The sequence below is a fragment of the Vulpes lagopus genome, chromosome 14 (assembly GCF_018345385.1).
Source record: "Vulpes lagopus strain Blue_001 chromosome 14, ASM1834538v1, whole genome shotgun sequence".
In the NCBI taxonomy this organism is placed as follows: Eukaryota; Metazoa; Chordata; class Mammalia; order Carnivora; family Canidae; genus Vulpes; species Vulpes lagopus.
In genome coordinates, this window is record NC_054837.1 from 29,963,138 (window position 1) to 29,976,380 (window position 13,243).

Below are 13,243 nucleotides of genomic sequence, written 5' to 3' on the forward strand. Positions count from 1 at the left end.
CCCTTGGGCCCTGTGTGACACCTCCCCCGGTGTTTTTCAAGATGATGTTATACTTTATAAGAGACAGGGCAGGAAGTGGACAATTCTGTGGAGGCCACCTGGCTCCTCAGTGGAAGGAGGAACCATCCACGTTGTGGGGTGTTAGAAAGACATCCTCTCCCTGGTTACCCACGATTTCTGTCTAATTTGATTACAACTTGAGGTTCCCATGATCTCTCTCTGGATTCGATCTTATGCTAAAGCAGCTAGTAGAACTCAGGGAAACACTTACTTGTGTTTATCAGTTTATGATATAATAAAGGATGTGATAAAGGAAACAGATGAACAACCAGAGAAGAGGTACACAGGGTGAAGTCTGGAAGGGTCCCAGGTACAGAAGCTTCTGCCATCATGGAGTTGGGGTTTATAGAGATCCACCAGCCCAGGAGCCCCCAAAAACCATTCAGTTGGGATTTTTATGGAGGCTTCATCATATAGACTGGATAAACTATTTTTTTAAGATTTTATTTATTTATTCATGAGAGACAGAGAGAGAAGCAGAGACATAAGCAGAGGGAGAAGCAGGCTCCTTCCTGGAAGTCTGACGCAGTACTCAATCCCAGGACCCCAGGATCAGGACCTAAGCCAAAGGCAGATGCTCAACCACTAAGCCACCCAGATGCCCCTAGACAGGATAAACCATTAATTCCACTTACAGCCCCTTTCCCCTCTCTGGAGGATGAAAATTTTAATCATAGCTTGGTCTTTCTGGTGACCGGCCTCCATCTAGGAGCTCCCCAAGAATCATCTCATTAGAACAAAAAACACTATAGGAAACTCCAAAGGATTTAGGAGCTTTGTGTCAGGAACCATGGGCAGAAAACAATATACATATTTCTTTTTATTTCACAGGTGGAAATCCAGGGGCCCTGCTTCCCCTAAATGCCTTTCCTAGCTGGGGCCCTTAGTATGTGACCCTATTAGCTCCCTGGAACTGCTCTAACAAATTATCATAAGCTGGGGGGCTTGAAGCAGCAGCAATGTATTCTCTTCACTGTTCTGGAGACTAGAAGTCTGAAGTGAAGTTATCAGCAGGGTTATGCTCCCACCAAAGACTCTAGAACAGAGCTTGTATTTTGCCTCTTCCAGCTTCTGGTGGCTATCCGCACTCCTTGGTCTGTGACTGCATCACCCCAATCTCTGCCTCCAGGGTTACATGGACTTCTCTGCGTGCCTCTTATAAGAACATGTGCCATTTAGGGGCCAGATAATCCAAAATTATCTCATCTCAGGGTCATTAACTTAATTACGTCTGCAAAACTCTCTTTCCAAATAAAGCCATATTCACAGTTTTCAGGGGCAAAGGTATAGACATATCTTTTATGGGGGTGGCGACCATTCAACCCACAACCACAGCCCACTACCCAACCCACCGCTACTCATTGACCTTTCAAGTGTCGATGTCTGCATCCTTGAATTTCTTTCTTTCCCCAACTATTTCAAAATGTCCTCTCTGGAAGGGAGGAGGAATTTACTGACCAAATTCAAGGACTGGATGATTTACCATATGTTTTGTTTGTTTTGCTCTGTGGGGCTGCAGCCCAGGAGAAAGCTGGGTGGGGGGGCCACACAGTTAAGCAGAGGGACATGGATTGCTTCACAGTGTGATGGGTGGGGAAGGGCTTCACTGACCTGACACAAGCTCTAACAGGAACTTCCTTGCCATTTCAAAATGAGTCTTAAAAATTGCAGACAATGGTTTTTTTTTTTTTTTCTACATATAAAGTGTAAGAAGGGCGCCTGGCTGGCTCAGTTGGTTGAGTGTCTGCCTTCAGCTCAGGTCATGTTCCCAGGGTCCTGGGATCAAGTGCTGAAATGAGCTCCCTGCTCAGGGGGGAATCTACTTCTCCCTCTCTGTCTGCCTCTTCTCCAGCTTGTGTGCTTGCTCTCTCTTTCTTAAATAAATAAAATCTTAAAAAAAAAATAAAAAGTAAGAGAAATTAAAGACAGAGGGAGAAATTATATATTCAAAGAGATTTAAGAGATATAGTAACCAAATTTTTTGTAATCTGGCTCAATTCCAACCATTGAAAATATGAGACATTTGGGGAAATCTGAACACTGGTTGGCTAATTAAGGAATGATTGCTAATTATTGTCAATAGTTTGGTTATGTTTAAACAAATAGCCACTAATCTTTTAGATATCCTGAAATATGTGTAGATAAAATGATATGATGTTTGGGATGTGATTCCAAGGAGTCCAACAGAAGGGGGCAGAAATAAAAAAGGAGACGTTATGAGTTTTTTATTGTTGTAGCTGGATTGTGGGGACATAGACATTCACTGCTTGTTCTCCCTGCTTGTATATATTTTCCCTAAAAAAAGGTCAAAAAAAAAAACTGAAAGCAACTTAAATCTTTATTAGTGGGGAATGAGATAAAATTATGGTGACTTCACTCAATAAAGTACTTACTTAAAAAAGAAGAAGAAAATTGAACACCAATAAAAATTAATTAAAAAAAATAAATTGAATAGAACACAAATAAATGGAAAGATATCTCAAAAAGAATAAGAATAAGAATAAGAAGAAGAAGAAGAAGAAGAAGAAGAAGAAGGAGAATTCATTTATATAACAATCCCTTGGGCCAGGCGCTGTTCTCAGCATCTCTGCTATCCATAGAGAATGAGACTGAGTTATAAGTACTGACTCAGAAAGATGTCCAAGAAAGATTAAGTGTAAAACACCAAAAATGCACCTAAATTTGTATAGCATAATCTCAGTTTTGGAAGTTAAAAAATAATAGATAGGCCCCTCATATCTTGCTGAAGGGAATGTAAAATCAATCAGCTACTGTGAAAAGCAATTTAGGACTTCCTAAAAAAGTTAAACACAGGTCTGCCATAGGACCCAGCAATTCCACTCTTAGGTATATACTCCACAGTACTGAAAACAGGACTCAAATACTTATTCATGAATGCTCATATCAACACTAATCACAGTATCCAAGATGTGGTATGATGGTTTCCTTCATATGTCAACTTGGCTATACCCAAATATTTGGTCAAATATTTCAGATGCTCCTGTGAGGATGTCTTTCGGATGAGATTAACATTTAAATTGGTGAAATTTTTAAAAAAGATTTAATTTGTCCATTTAGTGAGAGAGAGAGAAAGAGAGCACTTCTGCACATGAGCAGGAGAGGGACAGAGGGAGAGGGAGAAGGAGAAGGAGAGAATCTCAAGCAGAATTCCCACTGAGTGCAGAACCCATTGTGGCGCTCCATCTCTCTATCTCATAACTCTGAGATCTTGACCTGAACCAAAACCAAGAGTCAGATGCTCAACCAATTGAGGCACCCAAGTGCTCCTAAATTGGTGACATTTAAATCAGACTGCTCTCTATAATGTGGGTGGGCCTCATCCAAGCAGTTGAAAGCCTTCCTAGAAGCAAGAAGGCATTCTGCCAGCAGATGTCCTTCAGACTTGACTGCAATATCAGCTCTTCCCTGGATAACCAATCTGCCACCCTATCCCACAGATTTTGAGCTTGCCAGGCTTCATAATTACATAAGCCAATTCCTTAAAAATAAATCTCTCTCCAAATATATACACATCTTATTTGTTCTGTTTCTCTGAAGAACCATGACTAATGCAGGTGGAAACAACCCAAGTGTTAATCAACACATGGGTAGATAAGCAAATTGTGGTATATGCCTACAAAGGAATATCATTCCACCATAAAAAGGGATGAAGTACTGATTCACGCTACAAAGTATGTGTACCTGGAAAACATTCAAAGTGGATAGGCCAGACAGAAAAAGTAACGTATTGTAGGATTCCATTCATATGAAACATCCAGATTAGATAAATCATAGAGACAAAAAGTAGGTTAGTGTGTATCAGGCGCTAAATATGGGGTAAAATGGAGAATGACTGCTTAATGGGTACAGAGGGATTTTTGCAGGGGGTGATGAAAATGTTTTGGAACTAGATAGAGGCAATGTTTGCCCAACAATGTACTAAATACCACTGAAATGTACACTTTACCTGGTTAATTTTATGTGAATTACAACTCAAAAATATGCATATACATTTTAAAAATCTGGAATAATACATACTCTAGAGTTAGACTGTTTGGGTTTAAAGTTGATTTTCTCACTTTTTGGTTGTGAGATCTTACAAACTACTTCATTTCTCTAAGGTTCAATTTCTTCACCTGTAAAATGGAAACAATGTTACCCATATCATTCTAATACCAAGGCAAAATGAATTAATCTAGGTAAAGTGCTTAGAACAGTGCATGACACAGTATAGATGATATATACGGTTTAACTAATATACCTACGATTATTATCATTATATGTACCAAACTGTTTTTTTTTTTTTTGAAGATTTTATTTTTAAGTTATCTCTACACCCAATGTGGGACTCAAACTCACAACTCCCAGATCAAGAGTCACATGCTCTACCCGTTGAGTCAGCCAGGGACCCTCTGTACCAAACTGTTAACAGCACTCTGGAGAGGGGGAAACTTTCATTTTTTACTATAGACACTTCTGTATTGTTTATTTTGTTTATTTATTTATTTGAGAGAGAATGTGTGTGCATGCAAGCAGTGGGTGGGCGGAGAGAGAGGCAGAAGGAGAGGGAGAGACCATCTCAAGCAGGCTCCACGCCCAGCACAGAGCCTGGAACGGGGCTCGATCTCATGACCCTGACATCTCATGACCTGAGCTGAAATCGAAAGTCAGGTGCTCAAGTGACTGAGCCACCCAGGTGCCCCAGTAATACTTTTATAATAAAAAAGAGATATATGTACATGTATTGTAACATGACTCTCAGAATGTCAAGGACTTTGGGCCCCTTGCATGAGGGAGAAGGGTTCCGGGGGGAGGGGTCTTTGGCTAGACTAAGCAAGAACAGGTTTCACTGAATACTCAAAGCGCTGCTCATCATGGTAAAATTGTATCATCTTCGTAAATGAGTCTTCCTCTATGTTGAATATTTATGGGCCTTTTGTGGCAAAACTGGTTGTATCCCTTGTCATTCCTGCACTGCCAGAACAGATGATCTTATTAAACATCTGCTTTTTAGAGAAGCAGAACAGGTTGGTTTTCATTAACCCCTAGCATGCCTGCTCCTTGCCTGTTATCTCAGTCCCCTGGCCTCTTTCCCTTTGAGCAGGGCTTCTAGGACCTAGAGCTCACATGATGGGGTTCTGATATGCTGTTTCTGTCTTTCCAGCACCCATGTGCCCTCCTTTGGCATTAACACCCTGATTTCCTTTGGTGACTCATCCATCCCTGAGGTTTAACCATCTCTGAGGTTTGGAAGGATTTGGTTTCATCCTTTGGCTTGAGGAAAGCGCATGTGCCCCGTCCTGGCAAATCAGATCATTTCATTCCCACTGTGATTGGCTCAGGGACTTGAAAGGCTAATGGTTCACTGTCTCAGTCCATTTGGGCTGCTGTAGCAAAATACTATAGACTGGGTGGCTTGCAAACAACAGAAATTTATTTCTCACTGTTCTGGAGGCTGGGAAGTAAGATCAAGGTTGTTAGCAGGTTCACTGTCTGGTGAGGGTTTGTTTTCTAATTCATTGATGGCTTGTTCTTTGCTCTATGTCCTCACACGGCAGAAGGAGGAAGGGAATTCTCTAGGGTCTCTCTCTCTCTCTCTCTCTCTCTTTTTTTTTTCCAAAGACTTTATTTATTTATTTATTTATTTATTTATTTATTTATTTATGAGAGGCACACAGAGAGGCAGAGACATAGGCAGAGGGGAAGCAGGCTCCTTGAGGGGAGCCGATGCAGGACTCGATCCCATGACTCTGGGATCACGACCTGAGCGAAAGGCAGATGCTCAACCACTGAGCCATCCAGGTGTCCCTCTAGGGTCTCTTTTATAAAAGCACTAATACCATCATAAGGACTCTACCCTCATGACCCAATCACCTCCCAAAGGCCTGCCTCCGACTACCATCACATTGGGGTTAGGATGTCAACATAGGCATCTTTGGAGGACACACACATTTAGTATATAGCAAATAGTAACTTGAATTGTTTGTTACAACTGTTTGAAAAGACAATCTCTCTTTGGGGATCACTAAACTAGTGGAAACTAACCTAAGTATTTAGGAAATGTGAAGAAACCATAGGGAAGAAGCCAAGAGATGAAAAGAGATAGCTTCCTTTTAAGAAAAAAAATATTTAAATTTGAAATAATTTCAAACTTACATAAAAGCTGCAAGTGCAGTACGAAGTAAGTCCCATATATTTACCCAGAACTACCAAGCATAAACACTTTTCACATTTGCTTTATTGTTCTCTAAGAGAGGTATTCTTTTTTTTTTTTTTTTAAGATTTTATTTATTTATTCATGAGAGACACAGAGAGAGAGACAGAGACACAGGCAGAGGGAGAAGCAGGCTCCTTACAGGTAACCCGATGTGGTACCGGATCCCGGATCCCTGGATCCCACCCTGAGCCAAAGGCAGATGCTCAACCGCTTAGCCATCCAGGCGTTCCTAGGTTCTTTTTTTTTTTTTTAAGATTTATTTGTTTATTTTACAGAGAGGGAGCTGGAGGAGGGACAGAAGGAGAGAGAGTCTTGAGCAGACTCCCTGCTGAGCAGGAAGCCCTACAGGGGGCTTGATCTCAAGACAGTGAGACCCTGACCTGAGCTGAAACCAAGAGTCAGATGCTTATCCGACTGAGCCAACCAGGCACCCTGAGATAGATTCTTGAAGATGGGGCAGCCCTGGGTGGCTCAGCGGTTTAGCGCCTGCTTTCAGCCCAGGGCGTGATCCTGGAGACCGGGGATCAAGTCCCACGTAGGGCTCCCTGCATGGAGCCTGCTTCTCCCTCTGCCTGTATCTCTGCCTCTCTCTTTTTCATGAATAAATAAATAAAATCTTAAAAAAAAAAAAAAAGATTCTTGAAGATGTTGTTTTATCTTTAGAATCCAGCCATGCCTGAAATTGGGGAATCCACTCCTAGATTCTAAACCTGTTTGCACATCAAAGATCCAATTGCTTTTGAGAGAACAATTCTTGAAGGATATCCATCTTTCAGGAGAGAAAGAGGACAAATAAAAACTCTCTTTTAAAAAAAAATTGTTTTTCTTTTCCAATTTAGACTAGGCCTAATAGATGAAGAATTCATTAGTTTTAAAGGTAGCTCGTATGGCTTAGGAACAAACTGAACCCAATTCACTAAGCAGTTCTCTTCCGGGCATCTCAATCCACTGGTATTGAATTTTGTTGTACATATGGCACATGTCTGGTAATTTATTGCTAATAGATATGAAAGTATTAGAGTTTGAAATGTTATTTATTTAAACAAATGAGGTAGATTGAAGGTTAAGCTTATGATGTTTTTCTTTGGGCCAGCTCTTGTTATAAGAACTCTAAGAAGCCTTCTGGAGTAGAAGAGAAAAAAAAAAAAAAAACAACCGAGTGACAGCCCATTGAATCTGCCATAGTTCATAGCAACCTATTTTACACATGAATTGTAAATAATTGTGAAATATAACTTTTTGAAAAAGTTTTATTTATTTAAGTAACTTTCACCCAACGTGGGGCTGGAACTCACGACCCCAAGATCAATAGTTGCATGCTCTTCTGAGCCCTGAAAATTATAAATTATTTTAATGCTTTACATCTTAGCCATCACTTTGGGGTTTCATCAAAATGTAAGTTTTTTTTATGAGATTGTGCTCTGCAAGGGCATAATAGCCATCATATGTGTCACAGTGTTGGGAAACATTAGCTAGAATAGGTCTTTTTTTTTTTTAATAAAGATTTAATTTGGGGGACGTCTGCGTGGCTCAGTGGTTGAGCATCTGCCTTTGGCTCAGGGTGTGATCCCAGAGTCGCAGGATCGAGTCCTGCATCAGGCTCCCTGCATGGAGCCTACTTCTCCCTCTGTCTGTGTCTCTGCCTCTCTCTGTGTGTGTCTCTCATGAATAAATAAATAAAATCTTTTTTAAAAAAAGACTTAATATTTTTTGTTTGACAGAAAGAGAAACAGAACACAACCAGGGGGAGCAGCCAAGGGAGAGGGAGAAGCAGACTCCCCACTGAGCAGGGAGCCTGATGTGGGTCTGGATCCCAGGACACTGGGATCATGACCTAACCTGAAGGCAGACACTTAACTGACTGAGTCACCCAGGCACCCCTAAAATAGGTCTTCATTAACCCCAATAAGGGCTTTTCTATCCCTAAATACAATATTATTGTTCACCAGAACCAATTTGAAAGTGACACTCCGATTCAAACTGGCTTAAGCAGAAATGATAATTTCATAACTGAAAGGTCCAGGATTAGAGCTGACTTCAAATGTGGGTGGAATCAGGGGTCAACATGCTGCATCTCTCAGCTCTGCTCTCCTTCATAATGACTTTACTCTCAGGCCATGTGGTGGCAAGATGACTGCCAGTAACTCTATTGTTCATCTCTGAGACTCAGTCCAGCGAGAAGGAGAGAACCTCTTTTCTAGAAGCTCCCTCAAGAATGTGCTGGAATTCACTATGATTGATCTACCCTTGAGTTATTTAATCATTATTACTAACAGAATATAACGTGCTGATTGCCTTAAACCTGGGTCACATGCTCCACCTCTGGATGGGGAGTTGCAAAGGTTCATTTGGACCACATGGGTATTGTATGGAGGAGAGACAATCCCTTCCAAACTAAAATGGGCCTGTTATAGAGAGTGGATGCTAGAAAGACAATCAACAAATATCCATTCACCCCAAGTGACTATCTTGAAAATGCCCAGAAGGAACTAGTAGTAGAAAATATCTGGCTAAGGGCCAATCTAACCCCAACAGTGGAAAAATAAAACCCATGACTTCTTGAGAAAATAGATGATCTTATGACAAGGTGTCACCTATGGTAAGAAGTCACTCCTAATCCAAGAAGCCCAGGGCAAACCTCTTTCATTCTCCTTGCTAGAGGACTTCTCAGAAAGTGTCAGAATGCCCCTTTGTCAATGCTTCATCCAAATGACTGGTCTTGCAACATTATTTCCCCATCATCCTTTAGCAAGGATTTACCTTTGTTCCTTTTTTTTCAGTCATGCTTTTCTTGACCACAGGTTTCCCTTTCATGCTAAAGGAACTGTCCCGGGGTACCTGGGTGTCTCAGTTGGTTAAGCATCTAACTCAATCTCAGCTCAGGTCTTGATCTCAGCGTTGTGAGTTCAAACCCCACATTAAGTTTCATGTGGGGCTTACTTTAAAAAAAAAAAAAAAAAAAGGCAGCCCAGGTGGCTCAGCGGTTTAGCACAGCTTTCAGCCCAGGGTGTGATCCTGGAGACCCAGGACCAATTCCCACATCCGGCTCCCTCCATGGAGCCTGCTTCTCCCTCGGCCTGTGTCTCTACCTCTCTCTCTGTCTCTCTCTCTGTGTCATGAATAAATAAATAAAATCTTTTTTTTTTAAGTCATCTTTCTTTCCTCCCCTTTTTTCCTTCTATTTCATGCTTTCTGGTGGTATAATTTAGGAATGTATTCTGTAGTATAATAGAAAATCCTACCGCATTGGCTTAAACTAAATGGGGTGCGGGAAAGCAGGGAATTTTCAAAATAGGAAGCTCTGGAAGGGAGGCAGTCAAGAACTGATATAGTAACTCAACAATGCTATCAGGAACACGGGCTTTTTTATATATTTCCAGTCCCAAATCCTTAGCATAAGCAACTTCATGCTCAGGCTAGACCCTCGAGGTTGCAATATGGTTTATGTTCGAATACCAATCAGAAAGAAGAGAGAAAGGTCAAGGCTTTTTTTTTTTTTTTAAGATGTTATTTACTTATTTGACAGAGACAGAGAGCACAAACAGGGCGAGTGGGAGAGGGAGAAGTAGACTTCCCCACTGAGCAGAGAGCCCGGTGCAGGGCTAGATCCCAGGACCCTGGGATCATGACTTGAACTGAAGGTAGATGCTTAACTGACTGAGCCATCCAGGCACCCCACTGCCGTTTTTTTCTAAATGTGAGACCTTGTCCTTTTATTTGAGAAATATTAAATGATGAATTTCTAAAAGAATAAAAGCATGACTCTTACCTAATCATAAAATAAAAATGTGTCAGATATTTTACTTCATTTATTAAGGAAGTCAGTAAGATGTTAAAACCAATTCAAAGGAAAATTCTTGAAAACGTTCACACATAGGCAATCATATATACATAGACAGGCAATTGAGAATGCTATAATGAATGTACAAACAGATGGAAAACTAGGCGACAGAGAAATGATCAATTGCAGCTGCACCAGACACAATTCATTTGCATTTCTATGGACAAGAGCCGATTGCATTACTATCAGTTTTCCACAATTTACAAAACCGTAAAATAGCTCAACGGTAGTGAAAGATGGAGATGACACCAAAGAGAGTGCTAGGACACCATGTATTTGTCCATTTAAAAATCTTTCACAATGTTCCTGACAGAAGGGATGCCCCTGTCACCACCTATCTATATCTCATTAACCAGAGCTGTGTCACGTAGCCACCTTCGCGGTGAGGGAGGCTGGGAAGTGAAGCCTCTAGCTGGACACACTGCTCGCTTAAGCGAAGTAGTATTGTTAGTAAGGAAGTCTGCTCACCTATATACCCACTTGATGTAAGTGTGCTTGGGTTATTTAATAATTTTTAGCACACCTGAGTGTAAGAATGACTACAGTGGACATCTGTTGTTTTGATACTTTACCATCATTCCCTCCCATGGTCATAGTACCTCATAGTTCTGTACTCTGTCTCCACTTCTAAAACACAGCTCCAAAGGTGGACAGTTGACTCAGGGCTTGTTTAGTTATGGTGATTGATTTAGGATTGGATGCAGCTGGAGCCAGGCCAGTTAGATTCAATCTTTAAAATTTCATTGCAACAAAAGTGTGATTTACGTTAGGAAATATTAATATTTAAGTCAGAAAGATGTTTAGTCAATTTCCTGACAACACTTGGTGCACAAGTGGAGTCCTATATTCTTTGCACAAATCACACTGCTCCTCAAAGAGTCTGTGGCTTCCTGGTGAGAAACTTCTGGGATTTTTCTTTATTTAGTATGTGGCTCCTGCTTTTAGAACTCGAGAGCTGATAGGCTGTAGCATGTCCTAGGAAGTACAAATCTGGGTTTGAATGCCAGTGGTGTCAGGCATACTCTGCCTAGAAAATAACCCCATCTAAGTATTTAAAGCACGGGGGTTGGGGGTGGGTGGGAGTTTCATTCAAGGGATTGGTTACATGGGGAATAAAGTGTTGGAAAGCTTAACAGAGGTGGTTGAGGCAATTCAGAGATTAGCAGCAACAAGAAGCCAACAATCACCGCTGCCAGGCTATAGATTAGATCCAGGGGAGGGTATGTTACAGGTGCCCAGGTTCTGGGATTCCCTAACAATATAGACGGAGAACCAGTTATATCAGAGATGCTACTCACAAGGGTGGAGTGGATGGCTGGGGAGGTGGCTGTTCCTATTGCTGCCTCCTGTTCGCTAAACCTAGCTGGAAGCTCAGGAACAAGAAAGCCTGGGGATGTGGTCTCTGGGGGTCCAGCACCCCCTTCTTTACGAAGCAGAGCAAGAAAGGGGTGAGGAATGGAACTGAAGACATTGGGTCTACTACACAGGACTGGCCACTTATACATATTTCATTGCATTTAAGATGCCATTGATTATGAGATGCCATTATTTTATGCATCACTAAGAAAGAAAAATGCTGCCAAATTAAACTATGACAAATGCTAAAATTTCATCCCTTGCAATGCATCTTGGTATGGGATATTAAAATGTGAAAAAATGTGCATCTTAAGACCCATAAAATATACTATTAGCTGTATGATCTTAGTCACATGTCAACTTAATTCATTTCCACCTTTGAGCTATGATTTTACCAATCTGGAAATTGAAGACAATACCTACCTCATAGGGTTATCTTTTTTAAAAAAGATTTTATTTAATCATGAGAGACACACACACACAGAGGCAGAGACATAGGCAGAGGGAGAAGCAGGCTCCTTGCCAGGAGCCTGATGCTGGACTTGATCCCAGGACCACAGGATCAGGACTTGAGCCAAAGGCAGATGCTCAACCAGTGAGCCACCCAGTTGCTCCCTTATAGGATTACTGTAAGGACTGAATCAGCTATCACTTTTAAGACTGCTAAATTTAGCAAGAGTAGGCACTTTGTCTCTTGTTCACTGCATCCCCAGTGCTTATGTAGGACAGTGACTGCATGATAGGAACTCAAGAAAATTTTGTGGATGGGACGCCTGGATGGCTCAGCAGTTAAGCTCTGCCTTTGGCTCAGGGCGTGATCCTGGAGTTCAGGGATTGAGTCCCACATCAGGCTTCCTGAGGGGAGCATACCTCTCCCTCTCCCTTTGCCTGTGTCTTTCATAAATAAAATCTTAAAAAAAAAATTTTTTTTGTGGAATGAATCCACCTGGACTCTATACCCAAATGAGCAGGTTTTTGACACATAATGGCAGGTGGGTGTCAATAAGTGTAAGTTATTATTGGAATCGAAAGCTATTATTATTGGAATCAACCATGTTTGGGAACAAGATCTTCTTTCACTAGTTACACAGAATTGACTCTTCTGCAAGGAGGTTAGGGTGGAGACTCCTCTTTTATTTAAGAAAGATGTCAGAGTGGAGGCAGCAGTCACCGGTGAAAGAGATTATGCCAGATGGTTTTGTGCACGCATAAAGTAAACCGTGAGCAGAAAATGTAAGGATGGTGGTGGCGCAAATGAAGTCGGCCGGGAAGAAGGGGAATGAGGTGAAGGACAAAGCAACCTCCACCGCCTACCAAGCACTCCTGGGTCATCCTTTTCCTACCCCTCAGAGGTTTGCAAGCACTGTAGCGTTGTTCCCATTTCACCTACGGGACTGGGAGGGACTCCGGCGGAGCAAGGATAGGAAAGGATTTTCCCAGAAGGAAACAACTAGACGGAAGCAAAGCTAGGGCGCCCCGCGGGTGGTAGTGTCCGTCCGCCTGAGACCTGGGGGACTGGTAGTAAAGACGAGGATGGTGATGACAGCAGCTGTTGGGGTGGTGTGAGATTACGGGGCGACTGGAACAATCTAAATAGCGTTCATATTATCTTCCCAAGAATAACTCAGTCAATGCAGGGAAAGGTGTTGAAATGAAACCAAACGCCTTTTCCAGGTGCCATCTCCCCGCGGAGCAGTGACTTATCCAACAGGCTGGAGGTTAGCCAGAACTCAGGATGCACCCCAGACTAGGGGCAACATCCCCCAGCC